The 8666-nt window shown below is 39.6% G+C and overlaps 1 pseudogene; it reads right to left on the bottom strand.

Moving 5' to 3' along the window:
* Window positions 1–1935: 1935 nt before the first annotated feature.
* Window positions 1936–8601, bottom strand: LOC137629811 (uncharacterized; annotated as a pseudogene).
* Between the last annotated feature and the right edge of the window lie 65 nt (window positions 8602–8666).

Raw genomic sequence — 8666 nt, 5'->3', positions numbered from 1 at the left:
ATGTTCAGGGTTGGATATTCTGCAACCAGTTCGATAGCTAACACCTCCATGGGAATCAATTCTGACCTTTAACAACCTCTTGGTAGATCCTACGTAGGTCCCAGAGTTACACTTTGGGCAATTATATTTATATACCACAACAGAGGACATATAAGGACTCAATCGATCTTTGAAGTGGAAAAGCGAGCCAATAGTGAGAGGGTTCTTAGGGATGAGTTTAACTTCCACAGCTGGGAAGTGTTGTTCGATAATTTCTGTAAACTTTTTCTTTAGGAAATCCTCATGAAGAAAAGGAAAACTCGCATAAAATTTTAGTTTAGGAACTTTAAGTGTTTTTGGAGTCTGAGCCAACTTGTCATTCAATAATCTATTAACAAGTTTAAAAAATATTTTGGTGGGGAAACAGTTTTTCTTAAAATATTCACATAGATAAATAATTTCAATATGGAAAGATTCCCAACTAGAGGTCAAAAGGAATGCTCTGTGGAGAAGAGTAAAAATAGAATTAGTTTTAAAATTATAAAAACAAGAGCTATAAAAGTTTGAACCTAACCCAGTGAACGTCTTTTTTCTAAAAATCGTGGTACTAGTTGGGAATCTTTCCATATTGAAAGTTAGTTAGTCCACTGCAAGGCAAAGGCCTCAGACATCACCCTCCACTAGCGTCTGTTTATGGTCTTTCTATGCCAGTCTATTCCTGCAAATTTGCTTAGCTCTTAAATTCATCATCTTTTCCTTTCCCAGCCTCGTTTGCAATCTTTAGGAACCATTCTGTTATTCGTAAAGTTTATCTATTATCTGCCATTCTTATTATATGAACATATAAGTGTCTATTTACTTTTCTTACCTGTTGTTATAATATCCTGTACTCTAGTTTGCTCTCGTATCCAGGTTGCTCTTTTTCTGTCTTTTAGTGTTATTCCCATCATCATTCTTTCCATTCATCTTTGAGTTGTAACTATCTTATGTTCTAAGACTATAATGAGACTCCAAGTTTCTGATTCACAAGTTAATACTAGTAGGACCATCTGATTAAATGCCTTTCGTTTTAGAGAAAGCGGCATTTTACTTTTCATAACCTCATTCTGTTTACCAAAAGCTCACCATCCTATTGTTATCCTTCTTTTAATTTCGGTCTCATCACCTGGGGAAACACTTACTGTCTGTCCTAAGTATATATATATATATATTCATTGACTGCCTCGAGAGGTTGGTTCGTCCATAACCGTTGCTTGTTGTCACTGCATTTTCACTAAACATTCTCTGAGTTTTACTCATATTCATTTTCAGAACTAATTTCTGCTTTCCCTATTCAAGTCTTCTATCATCTTTTGCAATTCCTCCAATGATCCACTAAATAGAATTATATCTGCAAATCTAAGTTATTAGGGTATTCCCCATAAATGTTATTTTTTACATTTTACCAATGTAAAATCTGAAAAACTTCTAGGCATGCTGTGGATAATTTAGGAGAGCCGGGTCTCCTTGAGTAACTCCTTTCTCAATCGGAATTTTCTCACTATTTTTATGTAGTTTTAGGATTGCTGTACTTCCTATATGGATATCTTCAGGTGTTCTAACATAAGATTCATCTAGATTCCTTGTTTTTGTAGTGCTTTCATTACTGCTGAAGTTTTGACAGAATCAAACGCCTTTTCGTAGTCTATAAATGCCATACATAGTGGTTTGTCATACTCTGTTGATTTTTCCGTTAGCTGGTTAATAACATGGATATGGTAAGATGTCGAATGCTCGTTTCTATATATATGGTATATATGCATATAGTTCATGTATACAGTATATATATATATATATATATATATATATATATATATATATATATATACACATAAGTCAAATATAAACCATACATAACGATAGAGGCAATATTCATACATGATCCCATTGCAATAATGTATTAATGAGATATAATACACTTATTTCGGATTTCATCAGTTGAGTCATCAAGGCTATAATATAAAATCCTTATAGGAAAAATTAGGCTATAGTTTCCTCTTCCAGGTTCTCTATTATTGGCTGGCAAAATAAATACTTTGTATAACATGTACAATATATATTGCTTAAATTAAGAGTAAAGTAATCTAATATAAAGGTTAATAACTTTTAAGAGGATCGTGGAAATAAACCGTTGCATAAGGAAAAATATGAATGTGAAAATGTGTGAATGTCTGTCTTTCAATATCTAGACAATTTCAACAATGCCTCATTTCATTTTGAATGATTGTCGATCAGTAGAATTCTATTCCAAAGAAAAAGCATAGATATATATATTAATTTCATGATAATAAATGATTATGACATTACACTATGAAGGCAATGTTTACTGGAATGTGATACATCTTCAGTGGGCAATAAACTACACTAACTAATTATCAAGACCTATCAACCGTTTCCTCGGTTGAGGATTTATTTATATCTGCGGGACAATAAGATTTTATATTAATTCTCCCCTCTTCGACAACTTCAGATGATGACGAACTCGATTCTCCTCCATGAAGGTGATCATCTGCAAACCCGTTAGGCTTACGTTGCACAGGTTCGGATTCACTATTCCCTAGGGTGGATTGGTGGATGGAATTCAATTCTACGTGATCTGCCCTCTCAGCGTATGTAGGCAGCTTAGGCCGAGCAATCCTCTGTTCTACCACTGACAGTATGGTGGCGTTTTGTTCCAGAAGCTTGCCCTTTTCTTCTTCTGCCTGTGAAGATTGTTGGAAACGGGGACTTTGGTCATCCGTAGACTTAGGGTCGTTGATAGACCGAATTGAACTGATAGGAGACGACGTCTTCCCATCTGAATCTGAACTATTGTCCCTCAGTTTCTTTATCACCTTTAGCACTGAAATGGAGTCAACTAAAGGAACAGAATTCCTTGCCTTGTTAATCTCAAGGCTTCCATGAGGAGGGCTCAGTAGCACTTTTAGCGAATTCAAACTCAGCTGACTGCTTCTTCTTCTCTCACGTTTTTCAGAGTCACACTGAACCTCAACATGGTTATAATAATAACTGCTGGGGTTATTATTATCGTAAAAGGCTGTAGTTTCTTATGAATGTGGCACATCGGCTGGATTTACAAAGTAGGTCACCATGCGACCTTTGCCTTTCACGTAAATCTCCCCACGACACTCAACGCTCCATCCTAATTCTTGTAGGATTTTGGCCACGTCCGAAGTCACCTGTAAGGATAGGAGACACAAATTGTTATATTTTCCTTTTTTGGGTTTTCAGAGCTACTAAGAATTGGTGATATAAAAGTTATTCCTTAATTATATAATATTGATTAATAAGGAAAAAAAGAATAAGAATGACTGTACAAGTTGCTAAAAAAACGACAACTTTGTCAAGCTGCCTGGTTATGAACGAAGGAAAGAATGAAAGCGGTGGGTGATCTGAATGCCAAAGTTGTCGATGAAGAGAGAGGTGAAATGGTAAGTAAGTTTGTCTTAAAGTTGCTAATCAATGAAATAAAAAATATTGTTGGATAGACATTAAACAATGTTTACGTTTTTATATAGACTGTTAAAAAGAAGAAAATTATTTGACCTCATGAGGATATATGGATAGATCTACGGAATTTGGGATATATGGTCGGCACAGTGTAAAATCCGGACGTCGGATGCCGTCCGGGAGAATAGAAAAACGCTTGTATCACCGGGAAAGGCGCGAAAATACACCTCTTTTTTTGTGACTGGTAATTTTCACTGATACTTTCTGTTATTTCCTGAATAAATGCTCGAAAAAATATTGGTTTATTTTCATGTTAATGAGAATATCACTTAGTACATTGTGGAATGTTGACGTCCGATTGAGATCATTCTCAATAAAATGAAAATAAATCAATATTTTTCGAACATTTATTCAGGAAATAACAGAAAGTATCAGTGAAAATTACCAGTGTCAAAAAAAGTGGTGTATTATGGCGCATTTACCAATGATACAAGGGGTTTTCTATTCTCCCGGACGGCATCCAACGTCCGGATTTTACACTGTGCCTATATGGTCTGATATTGGTACCGGGGAGCCCATTCAGTGCTGAGGTTGGAAAGGAAGATGGAAGAAAGGAAATGGGAAGGGAAGCACAGTAGAAAGTTAAAAGGTGGGTGCATCTAAAGGCCGAAGGGAGGCTGCACAAACTCTTTATTTGTAAAGGTGTTGACGCACTACTGGTGAGAACTTTTGAGTTAGTGTGAGTCATCCATTGAAGGTCGAATGATGTAGTGATTTTCTGTTATTTATTTCTTGTTGAATTTCCATAACCATCCCCTCAATTAGGAACACCCCCTATCGTTAAAATAAGGTCGGCTTTAGCATTTAGATATGACTTAGTTAAGACTACGCCCGCACTAGAATTTGAATATAATCACCCAATTGTTATACCAGTTCCATAACAAATAAGTGCTTCATCATTCTCTCTCTCTCTCTCTCTCTCTCTCTCTCTCTCTCTCTCTCTCTCTCTCTCTCTCTCTCTCTCATATATATACATGGGAACTTACGTGAATTTTCCCCTCCTAACTGTGTTTTCCCAAATGTCATACATGGGTTTATGAGTACCAACTACTCCTGCAATCACTGGTCCCACGTCTATTCCTGTAAGGGAAAGAAAGAAGATGCAGTAAAGAAACATAATAACGAATCTAAAGATAATAAAAGATAACGCGTTCGATAAATGAAAACACTGTCAGAGAAATAGCCCTGAAATTATCAAGCAATAAACTCACTGGCATTAAAATACGAAATTTATACAACTCAAAATCGAGCAATAAACTCAATGGCATTAAAATATGAAAGGTAAACAACTGAAAATCAGGCAATAAACTTAATGACATTGAAATAAGAAAGGTATACAACTGAGAATCAAGCAATAAACTCACTGGCATTAGAATACGAAAGGTCTACAGCTGAGAATCGAGCAATAAACTCACTGGCATTAGAATACGAAAGGCATACACCTGAGAAGCCAGCAATAAACTCAATGGCATTAGAATACGAAAGGCACACACCTGAGAAGCCAGCAATAAACTCAATGGCATTAGAATACGAAAGGCACACACCTGAGAAGCCAGCAATAAACTCAATGGCATTAGAATACGAAAGGCACACACCTGAGAAGCCAGCAATAAACTCACTGGCACTAGAATACGAAAGGCACACACCTGAGAAGCCAGCAATAAACTCACTGGCATTAGAATACGAAAGGCACACACCTGAGAAGCCAGCAATAAACTCACTGGCACTAGAATACGAAAGGCACACACCTGAGAAGCCAGCAATAAACTCACTGGCACTAGAATACGAAAGGCCTACAGCTGAGAATCGAGCAATAAACTCACTGGCACTAGAATACGAAAGGCACACACCTGAGAAGCCAGCAATAAACTCAATGGCACTAGAATACGAAAGGCACACAGCTGAGAAGCCAGCAATAAACTCAATGGCACTAGAATACGAAAGGCCTACAGCTGAGAAGCCAGCAATAAACTCACTGGCACTAGAATACGAAAGGCACACACCTGAGAAGCCAGCAATAAACTCACTGGCACTAGAATACGAAAGGCACACACCTGAGAAGCCAGCAATAAACTCACTGGCACTAGAATACGAAAGGCACACACCTGAGAAGCCAGCAATAAACTCACTGGCACTAGAATACGAAAGGCACACACCTGAGAAGCCAGCAATAAACTCAATGGCACTAGAATACGAAAGGCCTACAGCTGAGAATCGAGCAATAAACTCACTGGCATTAGAATACGAAAGGCACACACCTGAGAAGCCAGCAATAAACTCAATGGCACTAGAATACGAAAGGCACACACCTGAGAAGCCAGCAATAAACTCAATGGCACTAGAATACGAAAGGCACACACCTGAGAAGCCAGCAATAAACTCAATGGCATTAGAATACGAAAGGCCTACAGCTGAGAATCGAGCAATAAACTCAATGGCATTAGAATACGAAAGGCACACACCTGAGAAGCCAGCAATAAACTCAATGGCACTAGAATACGAAAGGCACACACCTGAGAAGCCAGCAATAAACTCAATGGCACTAGAATACGAAAGGCACACACCTGAGAAGCCAGCAATAAACTCAATGGCATTAGAATACGAAAGGCACACACCTGAGAAGCCAGCAATAAACTCAATGGCATTAGAATACGAAAGGCCTACAGCTGAGAATCGAGCAATAAACTCACTGGCACTAGAATACGAAAGGCACACACCTGAGAAGCCAGCAATAAACTCAATGGCATTAGAATACGAAAGGCACACACCTGAGAAGCCAGCAATAAACTCACTGGCACTAGAATACGAAAGGCACACACCTGAGAAGCCAGCAATAAACTCAACGGCACTAGAATACGAAAGGCACACACCTGAGAAGCCAGCAATAAACTCAATGGCACTAGAATACGAAAGGCACACACCTGAGAAGCCAGCAATAAACTCAATGGCACTAGAATACGAAGGGCACACACCTGAGAAGCCAGCAATAAACTCAATGGCACTAGAATACGAAAGGCACACACCTGAGAAGCCAGCAATAAACTCAATGGCATTAGAATACGAAAGGCACACACCTGAGAAGCCAGCAATAAACTCAATGGTACTTGAATACGAAAGGCCTACAGCTGAGAATCGAGCAATAAACTCACTGGCACTAGAATACGAAAGGCACACACCTGAGAAGCCAGCAATAAACTCACTGGCACTAGAATACGAAAGGCACACACCTGAGAAGCCAGCAATAAACTCACTGGCACTAGAATACGAAAGGCACACACCTGAGAAGCCAGCAATAAACTCACTGGCACTAGAATACGAAAGGCACACACCTGAGAAGCCAGCAATAAACTCACTGGCACTAGAATACGAAAGGCACACACCTGAGAAGCCAGCAATAAACTCAATGGCACTAGAATACGAAAGGCCTACAGCTGAGAATCGAGCAATAAACTCACTGGCATTAGAATACGAAAGGCACACACCTGAGAAGCCAGCAATAAACTCAATGGCACTAGAATACGAAAGGCACACACCTGAGAAGCCAGCAATAAACTCAATGGCACTAGAATACGAAAGGCACACACCTGAGAAGCCAGCAATAAACTCAATGGCATTAGAATACGAAAGGCCTACAGCTGAGAATCGAGCAATAAACTCAATGGCATTAGAATACGAAAGGCACACACCTGAGAAGCCAGCAATAAACTCAATGGCACTAGAATACGAAAGGCACACACCTGAGAAGCCAGCAATAAACTCAATGGCACTAGAATACGAAAGGCACACACCTGAGAAGCCAGCAATAAACTCAATGGCATTAGAATACGAAAGGCACACACCTGAGAAGCCAGCAATAAACTCAATGGCATTAGAATACGAAAGGCCTACAGCTGAGAATCGAGCAATAAACTCACTGGCACTAGAATACGAAAGGCACACACCTGAGAAGCCAGCAATAAACTCAATGGCATTAGAATACGAAAGGCACACACCTGAGAAGCCAGCAATAAACTCACTGGCACTAGAATACGAAAGGCACACACCTGAGAAGCCAGCAATAAACTCACTGGCACTAGAATACGAAAGGCACACACCTGAGAAGCCAGCAATAAACTCAATGGCACTAGAATACGAAAGGCACACACCTGAGAAGCCAGCAATAAACTCAATGGCACTAGAATACGAAAGGCACACACCTGAGAAGCCAGCAATAAACTCAATGGCACTAGAATACGAAAGGCACACACCTGAGAAGCCAGCAATAAACTCAATGGCATTAGAATACGAAAGGCACACACCTGAGAAGCCAGCAATAAACTCAATGGTACTTGAATACGAAAGGCCTACAGCTGAGAATCGAGCAATAAACTCACTGGCACTAGAATACGAAAGGCACACACCTGAGAAGCCAGCAATAAACTCAATGGCATTAGAATACGAAAGGCACACACCTGAGAAGCCAGCAATAAACTCACTGGCACTAGAATACGAAAGGCACACACCTGAGAATCGAGCAATAAACTCACTGGCACTAGAATACGAAAGGCACACACCTGAGAAGCCAGCAATAAACTCAATGGCACTAGAATACGAAAGGCACACACCTGAGAAGCCAGCAATAAACTCAATGGCATTAGAATACGAAAGGCACACACCTGAGAAGCCAGCAATAAACTCAATGGCACTAGAATACGAAAGGCACACACCTGAGAAGCCAGCAATAAACTCAATGGCATTAGAATACGAAAGGCACACACCTGAGAAGCCAGCAATAAACTCAATGGTACTTGAATACGAAAGGCCTACAGCTGAGAATCGAGCAATAAACTCACCTACTCCGAGTCTGAAATCTTGCAGATCCTCTGCGTTGATCTTCTGCAGCTTTTCAAACATGGCCGCCGCGAATTTCGTGATGGTGACCACATTCTCCTTCGTGTCTCTCTCCTGGAAATCCGACTCGTTGCTATACCTTCGACCTGGCTGCAGGCCGCAAGCGGCCATGTATGTGCTTCCTACGACCTTGATTTTTTCCATTGTTAAGAACTCTGTGTTGTACGTCAGCAGTGAAGACATAATAGAATAGCTTGAATTGACTATTCACTTATCTTAAGCAATATGATATATAAATATTTGAACTA

This window comes from Palaemon carinicauda, chromosome 37 (assembly GCF_036898095.1).
Source record: "Palaemon carinicauda isolate YSFRI2023 chromosome 37, ASM3689809v2, whole genome shotgun sequence".
Classification (NCBI taxonomy): domain Eukaryota; kingdom Metazoa; phylum Arthropoda; class Malacostraca; order Decapoda; family Palaemonidae; genus Palaemon; species Palaemon carinicauda.
This window is presented reverse-complemented; position numbering and strand designations above follow the sequence as displayed.